We start from the raw sequence: 19,769 nt of genomic DNA on the forward strand, positions 1-19,769 counted from the left end.
TACAAACAGCGGAACCAGTACTTTTAGATTTCCACAAATATTCCACTTGTACTTGGTATACTGAATGTGCTTCAACAACAATTCCATGCTTTTATATGTGATAGGTTAAATTACAGGTTATTTTTGTGATTAGCAGCCAAAAATCTATAAAATAGACCCAAAACTGTTCAGTAAAATGTTTATTATCCAGTGTAATCAGGAATTCAGTGCACCGAAAGGAATTTTGCTCAGCTTGCTGCCTCTCTGCCTCTCTCCTGTTGCAGATCTCTGTGGTATAGCAGCCTGTCTCTCTTCCAAACTCTATGTGGATTCTCTACACAGAACTTGCTTGTCCCTTTTCTCTAGCTGCTGATGCAAGGAAGCAGCTGCTATGAAACTCTACTCCTTCATGGCAGGTCCTTATGATAATAGCACCCCCTAGAGTTTGTCCAATGCATAGCAAGATAAAAAGGCCAATGTACCAGACAAAGTATTACCCTTATTGTATCCTTCATCTCCTTATTAACACAAAACAATAATTCAAACCTCTTCACTCTATCATATTCTTTCTCTAAATTAATTTAGAATATTTTCTTTCTCACAGGCATCAGTTTTTAATGACCTGCTGAGAAGCACAACTTTGGTCTGCACTTTCTCTGCGTGGCATAAAGATGCTGCATTTTTCAACATTTGCTCACCGACATCTTTGTTCCTTTCTATTAGAAATCTGCCAAACACCCTTGTAGTTATGCTTGACTAACTACGTCTCACACACCAATTTTTTCATTTGCTATAAAGGAACAGTGATAGCATTCTTTCACAAATGTTAACAAGTTGCCGAGGCATTCCCTTAGCAAAATATATCCATAATTAAACACTCTAATTATACAATCTACAACTGCAACTGCATCAATTTTCAACATTTTCAATGTTTTTATGGCTTCCTTTTTCTTTTCTTTTTTTGACACTAACATTTATTGCATTCATTTCATTTTACTTTCTGAGTTAGTCACACACAAATCTAAAATCTAAAATACTTCTTCTATTGCACATCACGTCACGCCTGGACTACTGCAACGCTCTCTACATGGGGCTCCCCTTGAGGAGCACCCGGAGGCTCCAGCTGGTGCAGAATGCGGCCGCGCGGGTGATTATGGGAGCGACGTGGCGCTACCATGTAACACCTCTTCTGCGCGAGCTGCATTGGCTCCCGGTGGTCTTCCGGGTGCGCTTTAAGGTGTTGGTTCTCATCTTTAAAGCACTCCATGGCTTAGGGCCAGGATATTTGCGAGACCGCCTGCTGCTACCGATAACCTCCCACCGGCCAATACGCTCTCACAGAGAGGGCCTCCTCAGGGTGCCGTCGGTCAGGCAATGTCGGCTGGGGCCCCCAGGGGGAGAGCCTTCTCTGTGGGGGCACCCGCCCTGTGGAACGAGCTGCCTCCTGGAATACGATTGATCCCAGACCTCCGGACCTTCCGTAAAGCCCTGAAGACTTATTTATTCCACCAAGCCGGCCTAGCCTAAATGGTTCTTAATTGGGATTTTAAATTTTATGGTTGGGGGTTTTAAATTGGGAAGCTAATGATTTAATTCTTTTTAATAATCTTAACTTTTGTATTTTTATTTTTGGCTGTTCACTGCCCTGAGTCCCTTCTGGGAGAAGGGCGGTATACAAATTAAATAAATAAATAAATATTGCCATTTCATCTTCTGGAAGCTCCTTGTTTTGCCTTTTTCACCACTTCCAAAACATTGATTTATTTCTCTCAAAACTGCTCTACGTTATCTCTTTTAATCTTAACCAATATTTAATTACATTATTGTCAACTGTGTTTTTCCTCTATAACCGTATTATATAATATCCTTCTCTTGATTTCATTTTCTATAGCAATAATTCTCTTATATGCACTCCCCCCGCCTTATTTATAGTCTCTTTCACTTCATTATTCAAACAAACTTCATTTCTCATATTTCTTTTTATCACCCACTTTTGTGGCACTGTGTAATATAATTGTTTTCATTATTCAATGCAGATTCCAGGACCTAATTTTTCCTTATGTTCTCTTTTCATTCATTCTGTGGGAGAGTCACTGTTTCATATAGGACATACCTTCTCTTCCTGCTGTTATTCTTCTTTCCCTTTCATTGCTTTCCCTTCTTTCTTTTCCCTTCATTTTTTCTTATGATCTGCTCTTGATATTAACCCAAAATGGTCAACAATTTGATTTAGAACCTCTCATCAGCCATCTATCTTTTGCTAATTCTTTCAATCTTTCATCATAAATAATCAAAATCATCAAGCTTTTTCATTTTATATATTATGTTATCATGTTTGTATATTCAATGGACTTATATATAAACTACGCATTTGAAACCAACAGATCGTTTTTCAGAGCAGAAATTCATCAAAGAGTCACTTCAATCACAGAGGCATTTATTCTTCAGATTGTTGACTGGCCCTAGTGTTACCCAATTTTTCCTTAAACTAATTCCTGGTTTCTTCATTATCATAATTCATTGATGCATAGTACCAAGTATCACCACACAATGAAATTATTCTTTTATATGTACCTACCTCAACTAGATGACACCAACACCAATTCATACTTTCTAAATGAATTTTAGTGCATTCATTAGAAACTAAACATACATATCTTATTCTACATTTTCACTTTCCTGCATGAACTTAACTCAATTCCAAAAGTTTAGATTATATTTATTCAGAACTATTACATCTTTTTCTTTGTTTCCTAAACTTATAAGTTATTTATTCCTCCTCCTTTCCTTTCCTTTCCTTTCCTTTCCTTTCCTTTCCTTTCCTTCACTTTCCTTTCCCCTCTTTTCTCTTCTCTTCCCTTCATTAATTCATATTGTTTACATTTTAATCACAATTTTCTACATACCCACTAATATTTGCTTCCACTGCCAACATGGCTTTAGTTTCACATAAAATAATAGTATAATAACAACAAAATAAGTTGTAAATAATAACATAACAACTTTAGTTGTACTTGTACTACATGCAGCATTCCCTGCTGAGGGTATGGACACAGGACCAATCTGTTTTGGTTCATTTTGGTCAGTGTTCTACAAGAAATATCAAAGCCCAGTTATTCTTCAGGGCAGGTTTTTTTTCCCTTCTCCACCACTATGTACATTGCAACAGAATTCTTGGAACAAGTTCTTCACATCCTTTTCCATCCACAAAACACCTATTGAATACCTGGATGCTATTTCTAAATCAAGCATGAATTCTAAACATGCTTGCTTGAGTCTTGTAATTGTTAAGAACCTGCCCAACCAAAAGATAATGCTTAAGCATCAAACAAGTTCATGAGACAGATTCATCTCTGTCATACATTCATGATATATTTTGGACTCAGGTTCTTCTTGCTACCATCACTTCACAAGTTGCAATTGTAGAAACCTGTTCTAGGGTTTATTCCAACTATGATTGTAGTAACTCACTGTAGTTCAATAGCTGTAAAGTATTATTGAATTTGTACTATTTTTTTCTCTTATAGAGATACAGGTGGATGGATCGAGATTTGAAACCTTTACTTCTGTAAAATACAATAGCTTATAAAAAATAAACTTTCCTAATAGTTGCTTTTTGGCATTACAGGAGTAATACAAGTAAATTGGCTCAAAGGAGAAAACTCTTTCCATTCAGTAATGAGCTTTAGAAGTGCCTATGTCAACGAGGAATGAGTTCCAGCTGTCCTCCTTCTAAGACCTACCACATAAGGATTTTTCTCTTCATCTGCTACTGGAAATGCTATCATCAATCACACAACAATAGTTCCAAACCGCAAAAGGTGCATTAAAAAGCAACAGAACATACTGTTGCTGTGCAACAGAAAATCAGCCTTTTTCCCTCTCCCCTGCACTTCTGACCAAGTTAGGGATGGACTGTCGCAGATAAAATTTACTTATGTCATTGCTAAGAGTTGACACTAATTTGATGGTGCATCATCCATGATTTAATCTATACTTCTGCACAGGATAGAACACAGATTCCAATATGTGCCTCACATTCTGTGATTTTTCATTGGTGAGGTTGACTGCCTGTCTTGCTCTCTGTCTTATCAGCTCCCATTTCATGTTCATTTAGCATGTAGGCTGTATCAATCTCCTGAAAACATTTGTGATCTGCAGTTAGTGCAAAGTGGGAAAAATGGGTTTGAAAGGGCTGCGAGGCTGAAGGGGATACGGTATGGCAGGATTCTCAGTTTAATACCTACTGAATGATGTGTATTTCCCTGTGAATAAATATCCAACTTTGCTGTTCAAGCCACATTTTGTTTTTCCAGAAACAGCCTGGCAGAAAAATGTGAACTGAAGATTATTAGCAGCAAGAGAAAACCAATCACTGACAGTCAGAAGGTTTTTTTTTCCTCAGCAAGAGGGAAGTGATGGTAGTGGGGGGAAAGGTTTAGTTTGCAGTGGGAAAAGTGTTCATTTGGGGAGAGAACAGCTATTGAGAAAAAGAGCTAAAGAAAGGGAGGCAATTGGTACAATTCTATCCTAAAAGCAAAACCTATTTTTTTTTTAAAAAAATTGATTTATATGCCGCCCTTCTCCAGAGACTCAGGGCGGCTTACAGTGCGTTAAGCAATAGCCTTCATACTTTTGTATAATTATACGTCAGCTTATTGCCCACACAAACTGGATCCTCATTTTACCTACCTTAGAAAGGATGGAAGGCTGAGTCAACCTTGAGCCTGGTGAGATTCGAACTTACAGTAATTGCAGACAGCTGGTGTTAATCACAATGCTTTTAGTCTGCTGAGCCACCAGGCCCTTTTTCCTAATTGATTGGAAGAATTGCTCCCATCCAAGAATAAGATTTGTGTTAAGACCAACTTGTAAGTTCTCTGCCTGTGCTACATTGTCTGTCTCATCAAATATTTCCAGAGCTTAGTTTGCTCCCGCAATCACCATTTTCCAGCCATTGCAGCAGGGGCATAAATACAAAATTTGCTGTAATCTCTAGAATTGATTACAGTTTCTCAGGACAGAATTTCTCCAAAGTTTAGCAAATTAAGATGGTCACTTCTCTTCAGAGTTTTTTTTTGTTTGGTTAGGTTTTTAATAGCCACAATACTATTCCACAATTGGTATGAGATCTGGAATGGGCTGTTTAGATTACTGGACTTGTTTGTTTATTTCTTTTATCTTTTTAGAGTCTAACTCCCAAATACTGAAGAGGGATATTTGGCTGAGGCCTGCGCGTCATTCTCTTCTGGTTTGTGTATGATGTCTCTCCCTCTACTTCCCAACTTCCTGAAGGTTAGATTTACATGGCAGTCTAGATCCCCCACATCTCCTCCTAATGATTTTCCCTAAGCAATCTTGGCATCTCCTCATTTGCAGATTGGCATCTGGTTTCATGCTGCCTTTATCTGTGAATTTACACCTGAGAGGCTTTCAAACTAAGGGCCTCAGTAACCTAATTTGCTCTGATACTACAAATTGTTTTTCTCAAATCTGGGAGGATGCCCTGCCTGGCAGATTTAAACATACCAGCCCATGTGAAACTTTAGCAGATGACACCAGACTTTGCCTTGAAACTTTAGATTGTCCTACAACTATCTCTTCTCTCTACTCCTCACTCCTTGAATCTGATTGCAGCCTAAAGAATTCAATATGGCTATGGATCATATTGGATTTTTTTAGGCAGCTGTTGTGGGATAGTTCAAGACACATGGCTCTGGACTGTATTAGAAAGCTGTTTCTCTGATTCTTGATCTGTTTCTTGTTTTTTCTCAGTTGAAGCCAAACTGCTTCTCTTCCAGGGTGATTTAGAATAGGGAGGTGCAAAACTCACCAATTCACTAGTGAAACGTTCAAATAATTTAGGATCATTTAACTCTGTATTAGAGGCAACTTGAACCTGCTGCATTCTGGAAGGCAGCTGGTGATTTGGGGCCTGTAAACTTTCCAGACTGGAAATGGCTCAAAGTGGCCAACCCAGCCCCAAACAGGCTTGTTATACATGAAATGTTGTGTTTGGAAGACCTCAAAGGACTTTGTGTCCAGAGGATTTATTTTACCAAACTGTCCCCCCAAGAATAGCATGATCCAAAGGAAGGATAATATTAATTGAAGTGGGAATGGAACATTTGGGAATTCTCTAGAATATTCTATTCCAATCATTGAATTTTGTATTTCTCTCATTTATTTATTATTTTAGATAATATGTAGAAACAGTGACATTAATATATCACTAGAAGCAAGCTCTTTCTTAAAGCTAGTAAAATGTGTCTGTAAAATAGAAAACTAATAATATGGGAATTAAATAACTTAAAATTAGAATCTTCTAATCACTATAGAACTAATTATAATTAAATTAGAGATTCCAACAAGTATTTACTACAATAAAAGTGGTAAAATACTACAGATTATGGTATAATAAAATAATAGACATTGGTGTCTAAAACTGTGTAAGCAAAATACCTTATGAAAAACTACTAATTATTACAAATTATAGATAATTGTCAGTGCAGTCATAATGTATATTAAATTATTAACTCTTCCCAGCAATCGGATCCCATCAAATATTAAAACTACCTTGCAGAATTTAGTAACTTTGTAAATTATTTTAAAAATGCAGTAAAGAAGTCTGGCCTGTGTGACCATGTATCCTAATAAGAAAAGGAGGAAAAATCAAGATCCTATAGATAAAGCTAAAGAATAACAATGGCACTCAATAGTTTCCACTTAACCAGTATTGCATTGCATAGCTACCCTGACTCTAAAATAGAACAGTTCTACACTCCCACTTCCTTTTGCTTCCTCTCAGGAGCATCAGAGTAAGAACCAGGAAATTGAAAATACAAAACAATGGAGCTCCTTTTCTTTGGAGAACAGGTATAGTCCATCTGACCAGTGAAGCAATTGCTGTAGACATGCCTCTGTGGAAGGCACAGTTGGAACAGCAAGCTTCCCAGTTTGCAAACAAGGATGGTTACCTTTGAGAAATGTTTCTCCTAGGGTGATGTTTAATACATATTAAGGCTTTATTGCTCACATAGGTTTTGTCCTTATGAGCAGTGTGGAGACACATATTCCTATCCTACATAATAGAAGCCCCATACATACTGTTTGCAGGCCTAACTTTTAAAAAAATCATCTAGATTATCATCACCAACATCATTTCATAGACAACTGAAATTAGTACTGATTGTTCACAGCCTGAACAGTTTCAGGCCAAAATATTTCAAGAATATTGAATTAATTTGTTTGCATCACTATTTTTATTGTAAATATCTGCATTATACTGAAATGAATGTTTGTTTGTTTGTGTATGTCTATAAATAGTTTAGATAAGATTGATGATGATGACAATGAAGACGGATAATAGTAGACAGAGAGAGAGAGAGAGGGAGGGAGGGAGGGAGGTCGATTTGTTTCCTATACTATAAATTAATGTATTCTACAGTTAATATCTTTTTTTTTTACATTTTTGATATGTTTTAGATTTGATATTGTTGAAAGAAATATCCAGGTCCAGGTCCAAGCTGGGAGAAAGGCACTGGAGATAAAATGGAGGCTGGAGGCTGATTGGAAAGAAAGGTTTCATTTATTGATCAAGCACAACCACTAATCACATGTGATTCTGGGCAGCTGACAAAATGGAGTTTAAAGTGGGTGGATTTTTATACCTTCTGGATTCCTATGGGGTCATGTAGGGCAGGGGTGCTATTCAGCAGGTTCTGACAAGTTCTGGAGAACCGGTAGCGGAAATTTTGAGTAGTTTGGAGAACCAGCAAATACCACCTATGGCTGGCCCCAGAGTGGGAATGAAGTGGGAATGGACATTTTGCAATATCCTTCCCCCAGGAGTGGGGCGGGAATGGAGATTTTGCAGTATCTTTCACCTGGAATGGGATGTCATGTGTAAATGCCTCATTCTTGAATGAAAGAAATATATATCCATGGGGTGTCAAGAGTTAACTTATTCTCCCCTTCCTAATGTATTCCTCACTAACCACTCCCCACTTCTAATCCCGCCTCCCTGGTATAAAAGATGATGCACACTCATTCTCCTTGCTTCTATCTGCAATCACTCTGTGAATATAGAATGCCTTCTGTAAATAAACAATCTTCTATTTAAATATAAAAAGTCTGAATTCATTATTGAGTCTTACGGCAACAATCTGGTAGCAGAGGATGGTTGGCTGACTCAATAAGAAACAGACATGCCAAAGAAAGAAAACTCCAGAAACAAAAGAGAAAGACCCAACACCAGGGCACCCAACAAAGAAATGGAAACAGATCAAGAAATGATCGATGAATCTACAATAAAAATGACAAAAGAATCTGAAAACTTCACTACAGACGACGAAGAGGTAATCGATGAACCCAGCGACCAAGAAGCGAGCGAGACAGAAAACAACACGCTCAGATTAGAAATACTAAGACTGCTGAAAAGCCAAAAAGACGACAAAAATCTCATCGCGAACCTCCAAGACATCATAAAAGATAGCGGAGCAGCGAGAGAAAACCACATCAACACACCAGAACCAAAAGACCACAAAATGGTAAGCGAATTACCCATAGATGAAAATATAACTAAAAGAAAGACTAACAGTCCCGCACAAAATTTTGAATGGCAGCCATCTTGGTTTTGTCAGCCCGCCAAAATGGTTGACCCAGAACCAATCAGAAAGCAGAGTTCAAAATGGCTGGCACAAAAAGCTCTACACAGCATAAGAAATAAAAAAGAAAAATTCTACTCATCAGAAGAATCTGATACAGACACCGAAGAAACATCAACTGAACTACAAATCGAAACAGCTATAAAAACACTCTTCGCAGCCTTCGGCCCGAATCTAAAAATCTCAAAGAAATCAACGAAAGTATCAAAGACAGTCGACCAAATAACAAAGAAAAGACAAACTGCACTATCCAAAGGCAAAGATACAGAAGCAAACGAGCAAGCGTCTCAGCATCTATCCACTCCGACTCGACCGACGAGAGCGCTAACGCCCGAACCCAGAGAGCCTTGCAAGTACTCGCCCACACCGCAGACGCTTCCGGAAGCCAGAAACCTCAACCGAGATGACTACGATGAGAAGAAGCAAGCCCCGATCCACACCTGGACACCTAAAGTCGAGCCAGAGAGCGAGTCATCAGAGGAAGAGCACTGCGAGGGAGCTGCAGCGGCAAGAACCTCCCCCGACAGCTTCAGGAACGAAATCATCTACGCCCATACGCAAATACGCCCAGACGAACATAGAGATAATAAAGAACAGAGGGAATCATTCAGACTAGTCGCGAGTATCCCTACACCATTCTGCAATTATCAGCATATACAGGACCATGGACAGCCTCCAGCTGTAAGTAATGCAACAAATAACATTGGAAATTTGCCTAATGATTTTCCAAAATTGAGAATAGACGGTGTTAACTTACAGGAATGGAGTCAGAAACTCCAGGTTGTTTTCTTAAAAGAAAATTTATTGTTTTTCATAACTAACCCTCCTAAAAAACCATGGACACTAAAATTGGACTGTCTACATCACAGAGCATTTTATTTACTAATCTCTAGTATATCACCTGCTATTTATCATAGTATTAAGCATAATCTAACTGTCTCAGAAATAATTCATTGTATGTTTAAACTGTTTCATAGTGAAAGTGTGGCAACCACAACTAGAATGTCTAAAAACTTTTTCTCAGCCAGGATAAAACCTGGGACTACTATAAGTGAACATTTACTATTACTGAACACAACTAGAGCAGAACTTCATTTAAGGGGAGAAATAATATCTGACCAGACAATGAAAAGTGTTATTATTAATTCATTAGACCCATCATGGGACAACTTCATATCACATTTAGATACAATTAACTTAGGCTATCTATCTATAGAGAGTTTATCAAATAGATTAATTGCTGAAGATAATTTGAGAAGAAGCCGCTACAGTACACACAAAGAGCATAGACAGATCAAAAGGGTAGTATTCCAAGACAGGCATCAGGACACAATAGAGTGTTATAACTGTGGGTCTAAAGAACATTATAGGAGAGACTGTCCAAAACCTCCTAGAGAGAGACAAAGACACGACACAAGAAACAGATATCACGATAGACAATCATCCATTGACAGATATAGACACAGAAATTCACCAAACTTTAGAGAACATAGAGGGGGCAGAGACAACTCAAGGGACAGGAAGTCCGGATCATTGTACGGATTAGATAAACACACAATAATCAAAAATCAAGACTCAAAGGACAATGCTTGGCTCATTGATTCCGGAGCAACAAATCACACAACACACGATAAGAAAATATTATCTTCCTTCGTCGAAGATAAATTTGTAATTAAAGTAGCAAACCAAGAGGAAGTCCAAGTTATTGGAAGAGGAAATGTAGAATTACCCGGTCTAGGGAAAATAGAGGGGGTACTATTAATACCCAAAATACCTCACAACATTCTCAGTGCAATAAAGCTAAGCAGGGACTCTAACATAAATATAATATTCTCAAAGGGAAAAGTAACTCTAGAGAAAAACAAAATAAACATAGGTAATATAATTACCAAAGGAGACTTATCATATTTAATTACAGAAGAAAAATGGTTACACAACATTAATTCAAACGTAGAAACTAACACTAGCACAGAAACAGAGAATGATATAGATAGTGACAATGAAGAACATGAATCAGAACATAATGATGAAACTACATCTGATAACAATACATACACTAACAAAAAACCCATGATTGGAAAGCCAATTCATGATGAATGTGCACACATATTACATAGAAAATTAGGACATGCCAGTTTTCCTGTAATACAAAAAATGATTGAACATGCTGAAGGTGTTAAAATAAAAGACTGTAAAAATTACCCGGAATGTTCAGTATGTAAGTCTTCAAAACTGAGAACCAAGCCCAGACCCAAAAAGGCAACAAGATCATCAAATCATATTTTTAGTCTAGTGCATATGGATCTAGTTGGCCCATTAACTCCATCAATTACATACAAAAAACGATATTTCCTCACTATTGTAGACTACTTCAGTCATTATGGCTTTGTCTACACCTTAAGACATAAAGATGAAACATTTCAAAAATTTAAAGAATTTTACAAACGTGTGGAAACACAGCATCACACACAAATCAAACAAATCATGACAGACAGAGGGTCTGAATTCATGTCAAGAGAATTCTCTCAATGGCTAAAATCAAAAGGAATGTTGCATTTCACCTCTAGTCCTTTCTCTGCTTTTCAAAATGGAGTAGTAGAACGACGAAACTCGACACTACAAACTATGATTAGGTGTACATTAGAGGATGCTGGGTTAGGTAAGCATTTCTGGTCAGAAGCCCTATTATATTCCAACCGACTTTGGTCTAGCGTCATAAACAAAACACCATACGAACTGATGTATAGTAAAAAACCTAAGATAGCCCACATGCATGTGTTTGGAGTTACAGCAGATGTACATATACCGAAACAATTAAGACGTAAGGGGGATAATGTGTCCAGAAGGCTTAGATTCATGGGTTATGAAACAGGTACAAAAGGATATAGATTTATTGACAATAACAACAAATTCATAATCTCTAGGACCGCTGTATTTCACGAACAGGCCAATTGGTCTAAAATACATCTCAATGAAATACTCCCAATGACAAGGCCTAATATTAAAACACAAGGTAGAACAAAACAAGAAGGGCAAACCTGTAACACACAAAGAGACAACACCAAAACGTGGATAGGAAATTGTCCCAAAATCAAAATAGATTCATTAACACAAAAGGAGGCAAGATATTTACATGATAACAATGATAGACCAGAAAGAACAATTAGATGTAACAGAAATCAAGTACCTGAACGATTTAAAGATTACATAATGCACATACATAATGAAACACCAACACCAAACACATATGAAGATGTATTAAAACTCCCTTTGGAAGAAAGAAACAAATGGGAACTAGCCATGGCCAAAGAAATGGACAGTTTACGAGAACTTAACGTATTCACTCCAGCACCAGTCCCAAAGGATAAAACAATTATAGGCACTAGGTGGATATTTAAGATTAAAAATCTAGAAGGGGGTAACACATTATATAAAGCAAGATTGGTAGCACAGGGTTTTGCTCAAAGATACCCTGAGGATTATACCGACACATATTCTCTCACAGTGAGAACTGAAAGTGTTAAGACAGCTTTAGTGATAGCCTCAGCTCTTAATCTTGAAGTTTTTCAATATGATATACAAACTGCATATCTACATGCGAAACTTGATAAAGAAATATATGTAAGAGCTCCACATAGCAAAAACACAAATAGAAATGAAACATGGTTATTGAACAAAAGTTTGTATGGATTAAAGCAATCTGGCAAACGTTGGTATGAATGCTTGGTCAACGTACTCAAGACCATGAACTTCAATGCCACAACGGCAGACAATTGTTTTTTTGTTAGAAGAGAAGGTGAATCTTTAGAATTTGTATTAATTTATGTGGATGACATTTTGTATATTGGCAAACATAAAGACAAGAGAGATATTTTTGTAACAAAACTAAGAGAACATTTCTCATTAAAGTCATTGGGGAAAGTAAATAAATATCTTGGAGTACACATTAGTAAGACTGAGAAAGGATTTAGATTATCTCAAAAAGATAAAATAATTGAGCTCTTGAACAAATGTAATATGAATAATGCAAAGCCTTGTGACACCCCAATGCAGGCTGATTTCATAAAAAATATGAATGAATCATCTCCTGAGTTTAATGACAATACGCTTTATAGGTCAGTTATCGGTTCTCTTTTGTATATTGCTAATTGGACCAGACCTGATATTGCTCTACCCCTTAATTTGTTGTCCTGATATGTCAGTAAACCCCTAATTTACCATTGGGAAGCAATTAAGAGAGTGTTGAGATATTTGAAACACAGCCTAGATTTCTGTCTATTGTTAGAACCAAACAATGTTAAAGAGCCTATCCTCACTTGTTACGCAGACGCTGACTGGGCAGGCGACACTAAGAGTAGGAAGAGCACTTCCGGTTATGTATTCTTCCTTAACAACTGCCCAGTCTACTGGTATACTGGGAAACAGGATTTAGTAGCTACTTCAACCACTGAAGCAGAGTATATTTGTCTGTCAAAAGCATCTAACAATCTCATCTGGTTCAATGATTTATTGACCAATGTTTGGAAGAGTCCATCACAGTCCTTCACTATATATGAAGATAACAAAGCTGCAATAGAAATATCAAGAGCAGACGCTATTGGCCAAAGATCTAGGCATATAGATATCAAATACAAACATGTAAGACAATTATCTCAAAATGGATTCATCAAAGCTATTCATTGTGACACTACAGAGCAAATAGCTGATATATTGACTAAACCTTTACAATCCAAACAACATAAATATTTAACCTCAAAATTGTATGTTCAATATTATTCTAATTCTGAATGTAATTATTGTTGTGTGTCAAATCGGCATTTAGAGGGGGATTTGTCATGTGTAAATGCCTCATTCTTGAATGAAAGAAATATATATCCATGGGGTGTCAAGAGTTAACTTATTCTCCCCTTCCTAATGTATTCCTCACTAACCACTCCCCACTTCTAATCCCGCCTCCCTGGTATAAAAGATGATGCACACTCATTCTCCTTGCTTCTATCTGCAATCACTCTGTGAATATAGAATGCCTTCTGTAAATAAACAATCTTCTATTTAAATATAAAAAGTCTGAATTCATTATTGAGTCTGATCCTCGAATTACGGCAACATGGGGTGGGAATGGATTTTGCAGTATCCTTCCCCTGCCACGCCCACCAAACCACGCCCACCAAACCACATCACACCCACCAAACCACGCCCCCAGAACCGGTAGTAAAAAAATTTGAATTCCACCACTGATGTAGGGGTCATTCTGGCTCTATAAGCAAAAGGGGAAATGCAAATCCTAGGTGTTTGTCTGAGCTAATTTTGTCAACCTTTTATTTGTTGCTTATCTGAGTTTCTGTCTTTACCCAGTATTTCTGAATGGAGTACCAAATCTGCATTTCTAAAAACTGGCCTCCTCATTTTCTGCTTTGGGCACGGAAACTGGGACTGGTTTCTGCCTCCCTTAAGATTTTTCATTTCTCCTTTTGGGGAAATATAATATTCTGCCTTTTTAAATATTTCCCAAAATATTTCATTTTTCGGGGGGCGGGGGGGGCTTCCCACAATATTTTCATGTTTCAGATCACCCTGTTACATGCCTGGGAAATTCTCATCACTATGAACATGGGCTAGAAAAGGGAAAGAGAGAAAATACTCCAAACAATGAGATATAAAAGAATTAATTATTCAAAGAAATCAAAACTAACTTGCCAATCTAGATGGTAGACAGTGTTCAGCTCAAGACTCTGGGAAACTCATCCTCTGAGCAGCCAATAAGGAGCAGGAAAATTTCCCTCTTTTTCAGGTGAGCTTTAAAAGGAGAAGGGCCAGCTCTGTTTTGCCTTTTTTTTTCTTTTTCCTTTTTCCTTCCATCACAAATAAAGATTGGATATCTCAGCCAGGCTGCCACTAGTTGAGAGATGTAGTGAAACCTGGAGAAAAACTAGAGAGTCAGAAGAAAGTGGCCATCTAGAAGAAATGTGCTGGGTTGTTTATTTACATGATGGATTGACCTGAGCTTTTCCTTGATACGGAGTCCCATTAGTTCTCTGTGTATTCATGAGTATTTTTGAGTATATATGCCTGGCAGTTTAGTTGGGAGTTAATTGTACAATTAACCCAAATATTAATTTGGAATTACAGTAGTAATGAATGCACCACAGGAAGACCCAAAATACCAAATTAAGGACAGGTTATTATGGACAAAATCTATCTATGCGGACACGATTGAGTCAACAGTCATGTGATTATAATTCTAAAGCAGGCTGTCAAATTCGTGGCCCATGGGCCGGATGCATTATGCACTAACCACACCCATGTCCAGTTCAGCGAAGGGGGGGGAGTCACGATATGTCACGTGATGCTGTAGTGATGACGCGAGTTTGATACCCCTGTTCTAAAGTGACAATACTTTTCCTAATATTGGGTGGGGTGACAGTCACCTCTCTGGTATACAGAATATGACTGTTCAGTGATGGAATTGAAAGCAACTTTTATTCTGAGATAAAAGGAAATTTATGAGGACATATGAGGAATGTGAACTGTCAGTGTTGTGAGATGGGCAGCCATGTAAATAATTTTGACGATGATGACGATGGTTTTTCCCCCCCTCAGATGGTTGACGAGAAGAGGTTGTAGTTCACTGATCCAGATTGCCATCCAACATCCATCAACTACTGTCTGATGCTCCCTGTGGCTTGAGGCTACAAGTGAGGCATTTGGCAAGCAGCAAAAGTTTCAGAAGCCATTTTCTGTGTGGTTAACTATCTTGAGCCACCTGCTTGCTCTGCCAATTGCTTGCTTTCTTTAGTAACTATTGCCACAGGAAACATTTGCTTCATCTTTCAGTCCAGCAAAGGACTCCTCCAAAGTTTTCCATCTCAGAAACCTGAGAGTGTTGCTATGGGGTTTTTCACCCACAGAACAGCTGATATGATCATTGTGCCCATCTGAAAGGTCCAAATTCCCAAATAGCAAGCTACTGATAAAATAAAAACAGCATCAGGAGATGACTTCTGGTGAGGTGAGGTGAACCAACACCCACATTTTTGTGGGGACATTTCAGTCAAATTTGGCAGCTGGATGTGAGATCCAGATTGCTGAAATTCTCTGTGGAAGAAGGGGAGGATTGGAGATTGCCCATGTGTACTTTGGATAGCTGACATTTTTGTGAGTAGAGAAACTCATTTTTGCAGCTACTTGTCACCAGCTGGACATCACAGGTTCCCTCATGCGCTAAGCCATAAATGCAACCTTTGACCAAGCCTCATCTTTTTTCCTTGCTTTTGTCCCCCTTTTCTGGAGGAGGCTGGTCCTACAATTTCTAAATATTTTTTAATGTATTTTTGTACTAGGTTTTTGAATTTCTTTTGTTTAATATAAAACCTTTATAAAAAATTATGCAACCAATAAAAACTGCAGGCAGTAGGGTTCTGATGCCCCAGTGCTTTGCAGCATGCTTAAAGCTTTCCACACAGCAGACTTAGCTGCTTGTTTTCCATGCTGCTCCTGGCTGTTTCTTGACCCAACTTCAAAAATTCCAGACTCAGTTACCATGGTCTAGAGGGGGTTGGCCACTGAAAGAGCTGGTTGGATGTTCTCCTGCTTCTTGCCCTCCTGTCCCTGCAGGGAAGGCAAGCCCCATTGGCTGGCTCTTGGGTAGGCCAATGTACCAGCGCCTGGCTTTTCTTTCAAAAGATAGGTCCCCATCACCCATCCCCATGCCTTTCCTGTGTTCTCCCAGATGTGTGCATGCAGGAATGCCTTCACACAGACATCCTTCACACATTATCTTCAGTGGCTCTAACACAGATTCTCCTTTTTTTTTTTTTATTCTTTTCCCCTCCCACTACTTTGAAGCCTCACTAATCAAAGCAATAGGCAGTTTGACATCAGGACCCCAAACATGAACAAAGTAATACCAGAGTATTTCAGCCTCACAGGATACTATATGGAAGACCTCAAAGTTACAGTTTTTGGAAAAACAAGATTTTAACAGTGTTATTAAGTGAAAACCTCAGAAGGTCTCAGCAAGCACAATGATTTTGGATGCCTTACAATTGTTGATTGATAAGGAGCCTGTAGTCTGCCCCACATATAACCTACATCTACAGAAGCAGCCGGTCTTCTCCTCCTTTCCCCCCTCTGTCTCACTCAGTTAAAATTCTACGTAGGATGATGTGAACTGCTGCTCATTAAAAGCTTATGCCTACTTACAAAATTTATTAGTTGAAAAGGTGCTACTACATTCCTGATTTTTGTCACCATAAATTAACGTGGCTTTCCTCCTACAATCTCTTTGTAGAAACAGAATAGCAAGGTTCCTATTTACCAATGAAGAATGTGAGAAAAACATTAAAGGCGAGAAAACTTGAAGGTCTGTGGTCAGAGGTCAGAGGGTGGGTAAGCAAGGGGAGCATGCTCCATCCATGGACAAAAACCAAAAGGTTGCCCACTAGATGTAAAAGTTGAGAAGAGCATAAGTTTCTAGGACTGAAGAGACTTCATTGACTTAATAGACCATATCTGGATCAATTGCAGGAGTATTTTTTAAAAAAGAAAGAACCAAAGAAAGAACCCAACAATTGCCACAAGAACCACAAGAAATGTAACAACTTAGTAGCCCAGGAAAAATGCCCAGGGCAATGACCAGCTGCTGGATGGAAGGGGCATGCCAGGCACTACCCTGCAGCTGCTACTAGAATGGAATGAAGTGCTGGGGACTATCTGCTCTGAAAGGCTTAAGATGGCATGGGTCAACACAGCAATTTTAATCAAAAGCAAGAAAGCATGGCCACGGGGTGCATTTGCATTGGGTTGGAATGATGAACAGCCCAGGATGATGAGCTTAGCAGTAAGTATAGGCCTACCATTAGCCTCCCAAAGCAGATTGCAAGCTTACCATACTTGGAGAAATATGTATGTTTGTTTAAGTGACTCACACAGTCACTTCTGCCCAAACCAAAGCAAAATGTAGACACATATCACATTCAAAGATAAAGGACACACCACACCAAAGCAATTCAGCAAGCACATACTCACATTCTTTCCTCTAAATGGAAGAAATATAGAGACAGGGGATGGTTTGGATGAAGTCACTTTGGTGAAGTCTTGGCCACAGGAAAGGAAACCAGCAATTACAATGTTTTGGAGCATTCATCAAGCCGCATGCTTTTTTCTGAGTGAATTTTCCTGAAAGGAAGTCTTTACAGGAAAAATTAGCCCCAGGTCCAGACCTTCCTTTAGGGTCCTAAGTGTTATGTATTTTTATCCCCTTTTATTGTTAGTTTTTCCTTCCTGTGAAAGATTGTTGTTCTCTGACTAACAGCAGAATTTTGCTGCCATCTAATGGTCAACCAACCCAGATGTGGTGATGGATTGCACCAAATGACAGCCATTTTGTGAATGGCTAAACAAGCGGTAGGTGTTTTATGGAGAGATCTGCAATACTTCCTTGGAATTCCAAATGTGCCCACATCACCTTTAGAGATTTGGGAAGCCTTGAGGACATTTGGAATTGTCTTTATTCAACACAACTTCTTTTCTTCAGAGATACAGTTATCATAAGTTAACGTGTTACCTCTTGGTTATTACCCTGTTTCCCCCAAAATAAGACATCCCCTGATAATAAGCCTAATCAGGCTTTTGAGCACATGGCAATAAGGCCAAGCGCTTATTTCAGGGTTCAAAAAAATATAAGACAGGGTCTTATTTTCAGGGAAACACGGTATTTAGTAAAATTGGACTGATTGTTGACAAAGGTACCATTCAACCTTGTTCCTGCAGGGTATTAAAACAGTGCCCTGCTTCTGCATGCTCCTCTACAAATATACATGCCCTTAAGACAGTGTTCATATACAGCTAATTATAAGGATTAGGATGTTTGCACATGACTCCCACTTCTCCTCTCTACCTCTCAGCACCACACAAGGTGCTTCTTCATAAATAATTGAGGAAAAAGCAATCTATTTGAGTCTTAGGTCTTTGTACAGAAGATCTATATTATCTGCAGAATTCAAGTAGATTGTGTCTCACATTTCTTGCAATCTTTTTGTATTCTAAACTTGTAAAGTTTTCTTGTAGAATATTCTTCTAACTGTCCAAATAGTCTGCTTGAAAGTTTCAGAAGTTAGCCAGAAACATGTTAAATACTCTTTTGGATCAAGCTCACTTCCTGGTGACTATTAACCTAATTTTCAAGGCAATTATATAGTTTGCCACTGCCTTTTTCAGAAATGTTTCTTCAAGTTCCTACTCTGATCTAAACATATAAAGCTAAGTTGGACAACTGTTAAGATGCTTCTGAGAAGAAAACCTTGGATACTTAGGAAACGCTACTTTATACAGACTGAAACTTTGAAGCTATTATCCAATAATTCAACAGCATTGTGTTTTTCTGGTGCTTTGTTTTGGAAGTATACAGAAGAAAATCAAAAGGGATGGAAATTTATACAAAATAAAAAAAGGGCTGGCTGCAGAGTGGCATACCAACTTCCTGTCCACCAGTTGCTCTCTACAAATGCTTCTAATGTATTCGTCATAGCGAATACATTGTTTTAAATATATGATTAATTCCATTTTGGTTTTGGAAAGAGTAGCAAGGAACTATTTTAGGATATCACTTTACCTAATTTGGATTGCAGAAGAAATATTAAATTGCTCTGTCCTGCAGGTTTAATCCACATATCTGGCTAGCATTAGCAAATACATTCCAAAAACAACATCTGGACTATTCAGTATCAGTAACTCCAGACCAAAGTGATCCAACTAAAGGTGAACTTCTCAAAGTTGATGAAGTTGTTCGGAAAGAAATCTATTTCCAAAAATATTATTGTAATATATATATATATACTCACCCAATCTTGACATCGAGGATATTTGTTTTTTTGTTTTTTATTAAATCCATGAATAATGTTATTTCAAGATTTATTTTGACCACTGTTTTGTCATAGAAGAAGGGGAACCAGGAACAATAGAAAGGTGAAAGCTTTTATAATAGAATTGTAGAGCAGGAAATTCTAGGACTATGATCTGCTGTTAAGATCTTGGGTCCATAAAAGGAAATGCCAGTTAAGTTTGACTGTGTAAGGACAGCTGTTAGGGAAAACCATGCCTTTTAGAGACAGTTGGAAATAACCA

Source organism: Pituophis catenifer, unplaced genomic scaffold (genome assembly GCF_029215685.1).
Source record: "Pituophis catenifer annectens isolate HBS135680 unplaced genomic scaffold, rPitCat1.0.hap2 SCAF_1, whole genome shotgun sequence".
Classification (NCBI taxonomy): domain Eukaryota; kingdom Metazoa; phylum Chordata; class Lepidosauria; order Squamata; family Colubridae; genus Pituophis; species Pituophis catenifer.